This window comes from Tasmannia lanceolata, unplaced genomic scaffold (genome assembly GCF_043159265.1).
Source record: "Tasmannia lanceolata isolate RefF3 unplaced genomic scaffold, GAP_Taslan_0.1 ptg000013l, whole genome shotgun sequence".
Classification (NCBI taxonomy): domain Eukaryota; kingdom Viridiplantae; phylum Streptophyta; class Magnoliopsida; order Canellales; family Winteraceae; genus Tasmannia; species Tasmannia lanceolata.
In genome coordinates this window covers 41,561,109-41,575,184 of record NW_027518690.1, presented here as the reverse complement: position 1 = coordinate 41,575,184, position 14,076 = coordinate 41,561,109, and the positions used below count along the sequence as shown (strand labels likewise).

Below are 14,076 nucleotides of genomic sequence, written 5' to 3'. Positions count from 1 at the left end.
CTTCTAGAAATTCTAGATAGATATTTCAATCTAATCCAACCACAAAACAAAATAGAAAAGGACTCTAAGACTAAGTCGGTGTGAGTCGGTGATGACGTTCACAATTCTCCCCCTCAGCACTGACTCACCAAACTATTCAAATCCATTATGAATCAACTCCGTCGGCCCGACCCCTCCGACGCCGTGCACGAGACATCAATGACTCTAGCACTCCCCTTCAACGGTAACTCTTCACAAGTCACGCTAAGTTCCTTCTGAGAAATTTTTTGCGATCTATCAATTCGCCACTCCTTGACGCCTTTTGTATCTTCAAAAAATGCTAAATCCTCCACCTTACAAAAACAAGCCAAATTTGCGAACTTCGGATTCGCCTTTGGAATACGTGTCGATCTCCGTGGTTTAGATACGCTAAAGTCACGCTCTTCAAAATCTTCAAGTTGCGATGGTCACAAATCTTCTGGTGAAGCTGGAACATCTTTTTCACGCGACGGACTTTTTCCAGTCTTCCATGGACTAGAGCTCTTGCTCGTTGAACTGCCATTTTGTGGAATTGTTGTCGAACCTTGACGTTGCGCCTCCTGTTCTAACTCTAACACATCTCCATCCAACTGTGAGAGATCAATTGTGCTTTTCACCCTTTGGATCGAATCAGAATTTGCTACACCATGATTTTCCTGTGGTAGCACAATCGAATCGAATCTCTCTTTCAAACTGCCAATCAAATCCGTTGAGTTCGGGATTGCAGTATTTTCCACGGACCACCAAGATCCAAGCATCTCTTGACACATAGACCCTTTTCGTACATGGATCCAAGCATCTCCACCCTTTCCTTTCTTCATCATAACCAATGAACATAGCTCGAACCGCCGTTTTCTCCATCTTTGTCCTCATTTGCTTTGGTACAAGCACATAGCAAACACAACCAAACACTTTAAAGTGTCTAACCGATGGCCTTTTTCCGGTGAGCTTTTGGTAAGGCGACTCATAACCAAGTCGTTGTTGCGGAAGACGATTAGTTACATATACGGCCGCGCGTATACACTCCACCCAATATTGAGGACGAACATTCCTCCCATGTAACATACTCCGGCAAGTCTCAACTAAGTGTCTATTCTTTCTTTCTGCAACTCCGTTCTGCTGTGGAGTTTCAGGACAGATTAATTGCCTTTTGATCTTATGATCTCTTAGATAGGTGGAAAGAATTTGAGAAGTGTATTCTCCACCATTATCGGTTCTCAAACAACCGATCTTAAATCCCGTTTCGGCTTCTACACGTGCACGGAAATCTTTGATCTTTTCTTCACAGCATGGACAAAATTATCCGCCGTGACAACCGCATGATTTCCATCATATTTTCACAACCGCATAAACTTATTTTGATTTCCAGTCATGTGGTGCGAACATCCAGAATCAATCAACCAATCGTTCTCGTAGTCAATAGTCTTCTTTCCAGAAGAACTTGTTGCACACACTTGACTTTTCACAACAGGAGATTCTGCAACATTTAGTGCAAAAGAGATCTCCCCCTCAAAGTCATATTCCGTAGCAGTCTCTTCCACCGACACATTACATGCAAAAGAAGCTTGCATGTCCCATTCACCATCATCATCACCTCATTGTCTTTGGATTCGATGATAACATTCCCATAATCGGTCTCAATCTTAGCCCGACAATTTCTTCTAATATGACCAGGCTTACCACATCCATAACAATAAAAATCACGTTTTTCGTGTGATTTTTTATTGTTATTAGCCCGATCATCTCTCTTATATCCATCCTTCGGTTTTTTATTTTTTTGCCACTTCCGCTTGCTATTCACCGCAAGCGCTTCCTCACTCTCTTTCACAGATAATCCGGCCATCTGCCTTGCCAACATCTCTTGATTAATCAAGAGATTCTTCAACTCCAGGAGAGACGGTTGCGTTGGCCAACTACATATAGCGGTGATAAAACCGCTAAACTCAGGCCTCAAGCCACGGATAATCATTCTCCGCATCCGGCTTGCACTAATCTTAGACTCCTCATCTAATTGAGATATCTCATTACACAAGTTTTTAGCCTTCATAAAATAATCAGAAACAGATAAATTACCTTGTGTTAATGAGCCGATCTCGTTCTCCAAGAACTGCAATCGTGCATCGTTCGCCCGTGAAAAGAGAGACGAGAGTGCCTCCCACGCTTCTTTCGGAGTTTTCGCACCTCTAATATGCTCAATCAACTCCTTCTGTATTGACGCCTTCAATACGTATAACGCTTTTCCGACACGGACCTTCCACTTCCGTAGTGTATCTGCTCCCTCTTCTGGTACCTCGGTGTCGTTGCCATTCACTATCTCCCATAGATCCTGCCCTTGAAGATACGACTCCAAGCACGACTTTCAATAGATATAATTGGTATTGTTGAGCTTTTCAATCCCCGCCAACATATCAACACTTTCCTCCATCTCTTCTTCCAACCTCGATATCACCTCGAAGCAACCAAAGAACAAACCGGTATTCCCACTTCGATATCCCCTCAAAGCAACTCCAAGAACAAACCGGTATTCCGATTGAACACCTGCTCTGATACCACTTGTAAACCTTTCTTTGGTAATTTGGAAGAATAAAGTAACGATTGGAACAACCAAGAGAGAGAAAAATTGCTATATAAAAACAATAATGTGAAACAACACTATTGTCTCAGGAAGAAAACGTTAGAAAACACTCCCTTTCTTTGAAAACGGTGGAAGATAACTTTATTCAATGCACTCATTCTCTTTTTATATACAAAACTATAATGATAAAGCTAAATACTAACCTAACGCTATCTAATCTTTAGAGACCGTACATCTCCAACTATAGGAAACGTTAGCAGACTCCTTCTCTGACTATAATTAAACTTCTAGAAACTCTAGATAGATATTTCAACCTAATCCAACCACAAAACAAAATAGAAAAGGACTCTAAGACTAAGTCGGTGTGAGTCGGTGATGACGTTCACATGAATCCCATCCCACTAAAGTCAGCACACAACAATTCATGATTGGTTGGTGATTGAATTTCCACTTCCCATCATCTGAGCAGGATTGGTGTTTGGATTTGCTTATTGGACTTGTTAGAAAGAATTAAGCATTTAACACAAAATCCTCATTTGCCATATGGATATGTTTTGATCAAGGTGATAATATACTGCAAATATCGCTCGATTTGAATGATTAATGATTCCAGTGTGTTGTTTACAAAGTGTTGGTTAAAGAAATAAACATTTTATACAATCCTCTTTGTTGTAGAGGATTGTATAAAATGTTTACAAAGTGTGTTGTTTACAAAGTGTTGGTTAAAGAAATAAACATTTTATACAATCCTCTTTGTTTTGATTAAGGCTACAATATACTGCAAATCACTCAATTTGAATGATTCATGATTCTAAGGATGATAAATATCTGTTTAACAGAGTGTTGTTTACATGTAATGGGATCTGTATACTGTGCATGAAAAGAGAAACCGAAGGCGTGTGAAGAATGCGATGCTAATGTACTTAATGAAAGCTTTAATACGATAATGTAAACAAGAAAGTGATAATGTACTGAATGTAAGCTTTAATACGATAATGTAAACACCTTGATTTAGAAAAGTCCCAACGTCTCAAAACTAAGCACATAATTGTCAAAGGATGAAGACTGAACACAAACCAAAGAGCACAAAAAAGAAATGTACAAAAACTCATTTATCTAATCAGTTTTAAAGCCTTCCCACTTCCATTAGAATATTTCCTTGGCAACTTCGAACAGTTTTCTTTGCTCTGTGAGAAGTATAGGTTTGTAGATTGTGTGTAGATGAAAAACAGGGAAGTCCCACTTAAGATTCAAAAGCTAAGATTACAAACATACTCTGCACTGTGAAAACAACAGCTCATACAAATTGAAAAACCAAAGCAAAGAGAGCTCTCGGAATGCCACTAACTATATATATATATATATATATATATATATATATATATATATATATATATATATAGAGAGAGAGAGAGAGAGAGAGAGAGAGAGAGAGAGAACGGTTCCTACACATATGTGTAGAGAGTTCTCTACACACTAGCTTAAAATACAGTGGAGGCCCACATTGTTTGGGTGATCCAAGCCATCCATTTTAAAGGCCCTCACATAGATAGGGTGTCTACAAAAAATCAGATCCATAGGATCATCCCAACCCTACGATTTGTGGAGGTAAAATGGATGTCTTTAAACCTTCACAAATTAGTCCATTTTTTGCCTCCACAGTTCGAATGGTTAGGATGATCCTATGGATCTGATTTTTTGTGGACACCCTATCTATGTGAGGGCCTTAAAAATGAATGGTTTGGATCACTCAAATAATGTGGCCCCCACTGTATTTTAAGCTAGTGTGTAGATAACTTATCTACACATATGTGTAGGAACCGTTTTCTCATATATATATATATATATATATATATATATATATATATATATATATATATATATATATATATATATATATATATATGAGGGCAGTGTTCCTGCGCAGCTGCTTAGTTAGCTTAACTGAGTAGCTGCCCCAAAAACTCATGTGGCCACATTTTGGGTGGGATCCAAAGCATTCATTTGATGGGCCCTTTCATGGGTAGGGTGTCCACCAAAAATCAGCTCCATTGGATCACCTTAGGGTGTCCATTTGTGGGGCAAAAAATGGACAGATTTGTGGACAAACAGTATCTGTCCATTTTTGGCCCCACAAATGGACACCCATTGGTGATCCAATGGAGCTGATTTTTGGTACACACCCAATCCATGGAAGGGCCCATCGAATGAATGCTTTGAATCACCCAAAAAATATGGGGCCACATGAGTTTTTTGGGGCAGCTGCTCAGTTAAGCTAACTGAGCAGCTGCGCAGGAACACTTTGCTCTATATATATATATATATATATATATATATATGAGAAAACTGTCGGTGCGCTTAAGCTCACCATTTTTTTGGTGCGCTTAAGTTGTTATAACGCCTCCCATTCGTTTAAATGTTTAGGTCCCCCTGGGTCCCGCTTAAGTGCACCAATGGGAGGCGTTATAACAACTTAAGCGCACAAAAAAAATGGTGCGCTTAAGCTCACCTAGAGTTCTCTCTCTCTCTCTCTCTCTCTCTCTATATATATATATATATATATATATATATATATATATATATATATATATATATATATCGCTTCTAAAACTACTATAACCATTATATATATATATATATATATATATATATATATATATATATATATATATATATCGCTTCTAAAACTACTATAACCATTATATGCAAATAATCTATTTGCAAACAATCATAGTTAACTTTAGAACCATTAGCATATAAGGATGATTTTACAGGCTAAAGAAGCCCTTAATCTCAAAATTGTGCTGTAAGAGAACCAGAAGAGAAGAAGAAAGGTAGAGTGAACCCAAAGCCACCCCAATAAATATGGGAATCTTGAAAATAATCTTGCTGACATCGAAACTCACTCTCGTAGAGCTTATATGACTGGTAAAGTTCTAATCTTTAACATGACACACAAAACGTTTACGGTGTGAAATTAAGCATTACATGTGTTATGGTACGAGTCTACTCATAGTGTGTTATGGTGGGAAATTCAGCATTACATATTCTCGTACGAGTCTAATCATAGTGTGTTGCACTTTTCTACTCGATTATTTTGCGCACTGTAATGGAGATTCTGCTGTTAATTTCTAGTTTTGGTACTTGAGTATCATCTCTTCTAGTCTACCAATCTGGTTTTAACTAGCACGAACAGGCAATGTTGGTTTCAACGAAAAATTCGCGTATGCCCATTATAACTGGAAAAAAATACGGATATCATTTGTTTTACACCCATTCTATGTTGAAACAACGTATGAGTGAAACATTTCCATCCCCTCAATCAGTGACTCTAATATATATGCAAGATTCAGACCATTGATTTGAGATGTTATTGTAAGTGTTCGATACAATATGAACACCGGCAATGGATCTTAGCGATTCAACATTGAGAAAATCACATGTAACAATATGAAATAAATTGAAATGAGAAAAAGACATACCGGAAGCCATGAATCTTATTTTTCTCTCTCTTAAGGTTTCTCTTTGCTACACAATAGTCGGTGATGGGGACCAGTTTCCTTTCTCTTCAAGCGTGGATTCTTAAAGTTTGGAAACAAATTCGTTGTGTGCAAATAGGACCCAAGAGTACTTTTTATAAGCGTTTGTGGGAAGAGATGCGACTCCTCATCGCGCCGATCCCTCTCCCCAAACGTCTCTTTACGTTTATACCTTTTCACATAAAGTCTTTTCATTAAAGACTTTTCACAAAAGTAATTAACTAACCAAATGATCTTGACCGTCGATCTTGCAAAAGCCACATCCACCGTTAGGATTATTTCCTAACATTCTCCCACTTGGCTAGCAAGATCTTTGAGTCAAACAAAAGGATCATAACTTTAAATTAGTTAGATAATAAACCCAACATTCCGTTTAGCAAAAACTACCAACAATAAACCATGTAACCATTGGGTCACCAACTCTACCCAATAGCCTACCCCATGATTATATTATTAGTAATTCTTACTAACATGAATGTAAAAGCATACATGCATAAGATGTAAACATGGTCCAAAATAGTCTACAGACATTCTACCTCTTACTCACAATCCATTTACGTAATGTGCACAAAATGGAGCGGTAGAAAATAATATATATCAGAATCATAAAATAAAATGTGATCACAACAGTGTATCTCAATACCTAATGCAGACTCCCACTGTCATAGGCTATCAAAAGTGTCAACCAACCTTATGCGCGCTACATGCTCTCTGAAGAGCTTTGGTGACAAGCCCTCAGTCAAAGGATCTGCCAACATAAGTGCGGTGCTTATGTAATCTTCAGATACACACTGATTCTGAACTTCCTCACGACAATATGTCAATACATTGACCACATTACTTGATTTGTCGTTCTTGGAATTGTAAAACCGCAGCGGAATTATCACAATACATTCCCAGTAACTTGTCGACTATCAACAAGATAAAACCCTGAGATAAAATTCCGCGACTTCAAGGCATAGTACAAGGCCTTGAAGTACACAATAAACTCCGTACCCAAGGTAGAAGCAACTGAGTGTCAATTTGACATTCTTCCACGATTTAGGACTTTCTGCAAAATATATTAGAGCAGAACTCAAGGTGTTCCGACAACAGTCGGAATTAGATTAACCAATCACACTAGGGTTATCTCATTTACTTTATGTGAGCATTAAACCTTTAGTCCCTTACAGACAATATATAACCTTTTGGCAAATTTCCAATGATCCATACATAAATAACATTGGTACTTTCTAAATTTGCCCACCATGTAGGTTATACACAGATAGGTGCAGATTTAAATATTCAATAGACCCCAATTGCGGAACTATTAGGGAACCTCTTTATCTACTCCTATAACGAATCGATCCTGGGACCTTGGAACTGACTGAATATATTACCCTTAACTATAGGAACACTACAAATTGAGTAATTTATCCATGTTCAATACTTAGGACTTTACCAAGATAGACTTTCTGCAATCTCAGCAATCCTCGAGTCCCAACTAGGTGAATCTAAACTCCTATTATGTAGGATGCTTCACCTGAATTCTTTTGTATGAATATCATTGAACATGGCTAAGTACTACTAGCAAGTAGTATACCATCAACACATAACACGAGGAAAATAATATTACTCCTCCGACCTTAAGATATATCCATTATCCTGTGACAATTCCTTAAAACTTAACATAGAGAATACTTGATGAAACTTTATGTACAATTGTCGAGAAGTCTGCTTTAAACCTTAAGCAGAATCTCTAAGTCTACAGACTATGTGCCTCTTTCCTTAGCCTCAAGGATTGTTCGGTAGTTGTCACCACCAAAACCTCTATAATGTGGGTTGTTAACTTATATGTGTCTTTTAATGTTCCAATGAGCATTGGTACCACCTTATCTTGGATCACCAGTACCGGTACTACAATCTGGTTCTCCTTAAAGGTGATTTTACTAAAAACACTACACTCCCACTAAGGTCACCATCCTTTAGAAGTCTGGGCACATTTAATCCCGAAAATATACGTACTATGGGTCAATCAACAAAACCTAAAACCCTTAAATACTTTAAGATAATCTATGAAATTGCAACTTATGGTCATAGAGCTTAATCACTATATTCGTGGGTTATAAACTTTTGCCTCATGTAAACAACCCAAAGTTGCATGTTTCCCAATTTCAGCTTCCTTATGACCTATAAATCTTAAAGGGTCTTAGGCACAGCCTTACTTGGATCACAAAATACATGGGTGTTTTAAGAGTTTTAACCCACAATTTTAGGCAGCAGAGAGTTGCATAAATGACTCTTATTGTTTTGATCGTTTATGTCAAGTTAATTCTCGACTCTTACCTTATAGATCACAAACAAAGATAGGGCCTCTACTTCTGATTAGAGAGACACATTTAAATATGGCTAGAAAATTTAACCAAAAGGGTAACACCTTCCACCACCAACTGTCAGAGTCCAAAGATCCAAGATGTCATTGTGAATGACCTTTAGTAGATCAATACTCTTGGTAACACCCTAAACCGATTAATCTTTGTATATTTCTCCTTCAATGTACCCCGTATCATTGTTTAAATCGATAAAATCAAGTGAATCTAGAATTCTTCTTTTACCCAACTATCCTCAGATATGTGGTTAAAAAACTTAACCTACTGATTGGATAAATTCTTGTTCACGCGATTTCATTTATTTCTAACAATACTGATTATCTTATTCTAATGCAAGGTAGGCCAAGTCTGACCTTGAGAGAAGTGCAATCCAAGTCAATAAGGATTGCCCTGAAGAGAACCAAAATCACTAAATGGGAAATGGAAAATTAGAGAGAATCCATTATACTTCCAAACCTTGATTCATAGCCAAAGGAATCAAGTTTTTCTAGAATAAGATTTCTAGTTCATATGAAACCAAAATTTCAGAAAAGAGTGGCGAGTAATAATGGATTCAACAGCCACCTTTATTCTATTTCCCGATATAATGGTATACTCTTCTCTACTAAGCACCTAACTCGCACCAAGACCTCACATAGAATTCTAAATGTACAAATCTTTTTCCGGAGTACTTACGAAATAGAAATCATAATATACAAAGATATGGTATTAATTCCAGGCCATATCGAACTTAAGGGATCCATACTTTAAGTATGTGTCATTTATTATTCAAGATAATGGCACTTGATACAAAGTTCACTCTCTTTAATTGATAATGCTAAGACTGGTCTATATCTTCATGACTCTAATGCTGCCATTTAAAATAACCAAGAGGTGTGTCGAAAGTGAGCACAACCAAGGTTCTGAATCTAAAGCCTTTCAAAGTGTACTCAAAACTACAACTTTGGTGAATATACTTTAAGGTTATCAAAACACATCATAAGGGTATTTACAAGTGCTTCCAATGATCCTCTAAAATATTCACTAACTACATTCAAGAACTCCTTTGCATTTTCGAGTCTTAAAAATATCTCGAATTGCATAAAAATGGAGGTCTACCATTACTACTAGAGTGATACTAACATTGAACTCCCACTATTCATAAGCATCTTTTAGATGTGGGTTTAGTGAGCCTGTCATTCAATGATACATAGTCTAGCCTTTTGTAGTCTTGAATTATGCAGATCTATTCCATCACTTGCTAAGGTTTCTGACCCACTAAAGTACTCAACATAATCGGTATCTAGAAAAGACACTAAGATACCAACAACTTCAATGTCACAGACACAGACTTGCAGTTCCAAACATGCTCACTTCTTATAACACCTATTCAGTCCAGAAATGGAGTTTAATTAACTCAATCCACGATTTTAATCAATCCAACTGAAAAGAATGACTAAAATGTATAAAATCATGATGATACATAAGTGTGCTTCTAATTAGATACCATATGTGCCATCGTGGGTCGTCCATTGGACCGTGCCATGATGTAGAATTGGTTTCTAGTTTAGAAAACACAATACCATGATTATGAAGAGACACCGGTGTATCACCGTGGTCGTCCGTTGGGCCGTGCCACGGCACACAATTGGTTCTCACATACAATACTCAATCAATCTATCTTAAGGGAAAATTAGTTAGATTGCCCAGAATCACAAAAAAACATAAAAATGTGACCCCGACGAAACATCAGACGTGTCATTGTGGGTCGTCCGTTGGGCCGTGCCACAACACACAAACGATTTTCAATTCAGGAAATCACAATATTGTGATTCTGGCGAGACACCAGGCGTGTCACCGTGGGCCGTCCGTTGGGCCGTGCCACAGCACACAATTGGCTCTCCCATGAGACCAACTAGGGCCTGATAACCCTATACTTGAGGCGCACATCACCGTTGAGCAGAAGTATAACCCCAAACCAGGTTACCCAGGCCTAGCCCTCTCATACCGCCTATTTGTGCAAAACAACAGTCATCCGTTGGGCTAAGTGTTGCTCTTGGACAAATAGTCGCAATTGAAAGTGGTTCATAGTCATAAATGTGTCATTGTATGCGACACTGTTCTCAAAATTAACCACGTAACCTTAAGCGATTTCGTTTCCCAGTTGGAATCGCAGTTCTTTGTTCATTCATTTAGTGACCAAATCATAACAAGATATAGTTCAATTTCAACTAAAAATAATGAACAACGTAATAAACTTGTGTATATAAAACCAACTTTTAAGTTCCATGATCAAACATAGTTCAATGTTTTAGGATTTGAAAATACACACTATCAGTTTATTATAACCATAAGCTTGGGTTTTAAGCATATCTGGCATGAACTAATGTGCATTCAAGTTAAAAGTTTAGTCCCATATATGATTTCAACTAATCATTTTAACCCTTAAGTTATATGCAAAACATAAAGCATATAAACAACATATAGGGGTGTTTAAGTTAAGAATTAGAAACCAAAGGTGTTCATAGTTTTAATCATTAAACAACATCAAAACTTTACATAACTGGGTCTCCATGGCATTTAGTTAATTCTTCAAGAGTTTGAAATCAAAATTAAACTCAAGGCCCACTTTAAAAAACCCAAAAGTTATAAAATTACACTGGAATTTTAAAATCCAGACTCCGAACAACAAAACAGACCTTGGAAACGGGTTCATAATGGTCTAAAACCATAGGAATGGTCTAACCCAAGTCTAAAACCCCAAAATATTTGACTTAAAATCAAACTTACAAAACCAAAAGTCTTGATTTTACACTGTCACTATATCATACAGTGCTTAAATACCAAAAATGACCTCAAAAATAGATTCAAAATGGTGCAAAACCTCCAGAACCACTATAATCTGGCCAAAAATCTCACAAAAATGGGCCAAACCGAGTCAAACACAGATTTGGGCCGTTTAGGCCTATGGGCCGGTTCAGGTCAGGTTGGGCCATGCGGTCTGGTGGGCTTAGAGGGTCTACTGGGCCATTTTTAATTGAAAAGCCCGTCGCGGATCCTTGATGGGCCCGCGCGGCCCGGTTCGGCCCGCCAAGCCCAACACTATTCATCGTCTTCTTCATTAAAATAGTGAAGATTCCAGCAAAATCCGAAAAAACACTCAAAGTTCGATTTATTATTGCGGCTTCGTTTGAAGTCCGATTGAGGCTCACAATATGCCGTTGGACTCGTCTCTCGACGAACTTCGCAACCACACCGGAAAATCTCCAGTCGGACAAGCCGGTCGCCGGCGGCACACTGTTTTCCGGCAAGGTCCAAAACTTCCCCAAAAGTTAAAATTTTCATCTTTAAATTGCCGCCAAACGCAATCCAGACATCGGATCGACGAACCGTTTGTTGCGTTGGATTCATGGGAACACAAGCAACGTTTCAGTGCCATTTAATCATCGATCCGACTCCAAAATTGATGGCGGCACTCAAAATACAAGTTTTCACAAACCCTATTTCAATTACTTTTAATGCGATTTTCTCGCCATTTTCTCGCCGGAACCGTGGCTCTGATACCACATGTAAGTGTTCGATACAATATGAACACCGGCAACGGATCTTAGCGATTCAACATTGAGAAAATCACATGTAACAATATGGAATAAATTGAAATGAGAAAAAGACATACCGGAAGCCATGAATCTTATTTTTCTTTCTCTTAAGGTTTCTCTTTGCTACACAATAGTCGGTGATGGGGACCGGTTTCCTTTCTCTTCAAGCGTGGATTCTCAAAGTTTGGAAACAAATTCGTTGTGTGCAAATAGGACCGAAGAGTACTTTTTATAAGCGTTTGTGGGAAGAGATGCGACTCCTCATCGCGCCGATCCCTCTCCCCAAACGTCTCTTTACGTTTATACCTTTTCACATAATGTCTTTTCATTAATGACTTTTCACAAAAGTAATTAACTAACCAAATGATCTTGACCGTCGATCTTGCAAAAGCCACATCCACCGTTAGGATTATTTCCTAACAGTTATTACTAGATAGGCCATAGCTCAACTGCCCTCATTTGAAAACCACAAGTCCTTCAATCAAATGGTATAATCGCCTAGCAGCTTTATTTTGGGGCTCTCGAAGATTAGAGATTCAGGAGAAGATAAAAATGTGCTTCATTAAACTGTTAAATTCGCAACAGCGAAGGATTTTTTCATATGAAGTTTGAGGGAAATTTCGTTCTTCTCTGTCAATAGCACATACACCAAGACTTCATTGTAGAAGCATTCTGATACCAGACTTTATCCAACCAGTTTCCCAGGACTTAATTGCAGTCCTTACACACATTGCCTCTGGTGGAAGCATTCAGAAGGGAATGAAAATTGTTGCTCTTGTTTTTTTCCTTTCAACTCGGTTCATCTCACACTAGCCACACCTGTAAAAAAAAGGTCATCTCTTATCTAGGCAAAAATATTTAGGGGCTGTTTGGATACGTGGATTTTAGAATCCAGGTTTTAGTTTGAAAGCGGTGTAAAATTCTGGATTTTACAAGCCACTAGGATTTTAAGTAAGAAATCCATGTTTTAGAAATCTCTCCCCCATCCTGAGATTTCTAAAACCTGGAAACACGGGATCTCCTACTCTCTCGCTTGACTAAAAGAGGGGCGAGAAATCAGAAAACGATGGACGGTCTCCTTCTCTCGTCTCCCGTCCAGGATTTTGAGGAAATCCAAGATTTTAAAATATCGATATCTAAACAGGGTACATACATCTGTACTTCCAACCTGGACACATGCCATCAATCTGGACCCATGCAATAAATTAAAAAGGGTGGCCCAGTGCATGAGGCTCCCGCTATTGTGGGGTCTGGGGAGGGCTAGATGTATGCATGGGACAGTCACGACTGTGATTTTTTTTTTTTTTTTTTCTGTTAAAAAAGAAGAGGGCAATATAAAAGTCCTCTTACTGTATGGTTAGGATTATCCGACCAGTGTGATGATTTGGCTAGTGCTTTTCCATAATGAGAGACACTAGATGAATGATCCATGTCGATATGTCTCACCAATGATCCATTATGCATATTTGTCTATATATAGGGGACCGGTATCGGCACTGCCATATTTTGATAATGGTACAACTCACTTAGTTTTAGCTATTTTTAATTAGCTTTTCAAGGCTGTAACCATCAAAAAAAAAACAAAAGGCTTTCAGGGCTGTTCCACATAACATCTAAATGAAACAGTCCTTTCATTTGGTGGCTTTGTTCATAGACAAGATAGGTTGATGGCTACTTATTGGATGATTAAAATATGAAAGCAACACCTACAAGATCCAACCTCAGTAATTTTTTTTAAATGGTTGATATCAGGGGCGGAGCCCAGAATTTACACTTGGAGGGCCGGACTAATTTCGCTTGCCTGCATTGCTCCAAGGGGTGGAGTCAGGAATTTGGTCCATGGGGGCAAAAATGGTTGTTATAGCATGTTGGGGGGCCACACTTTTACACTTCCTGTTTTGATAGATTTCACTTCAAGCATGGCCTCTGTTATAGCACGTTGAGGCCCACATGGTAGGATGATCCAAACAGTTCATTTGTTGGGTCACAAATAAAAA

General features: G+C 38.2%; 1 protein-coding gene across 1 annotated transcript in view; it reads left to right on the top strand.

The window, feature by feature from the left end:
• LOC143890134 (very-long-chain aldehyde decarbonylase GL1-5-like) overlaps positions 1-14,076 on the top strand; it is a 67,652-nt gene that overhangs the window by 18,187 nt on the left and 35,389 nt on the right. The window lies entirely within an intron of this gene.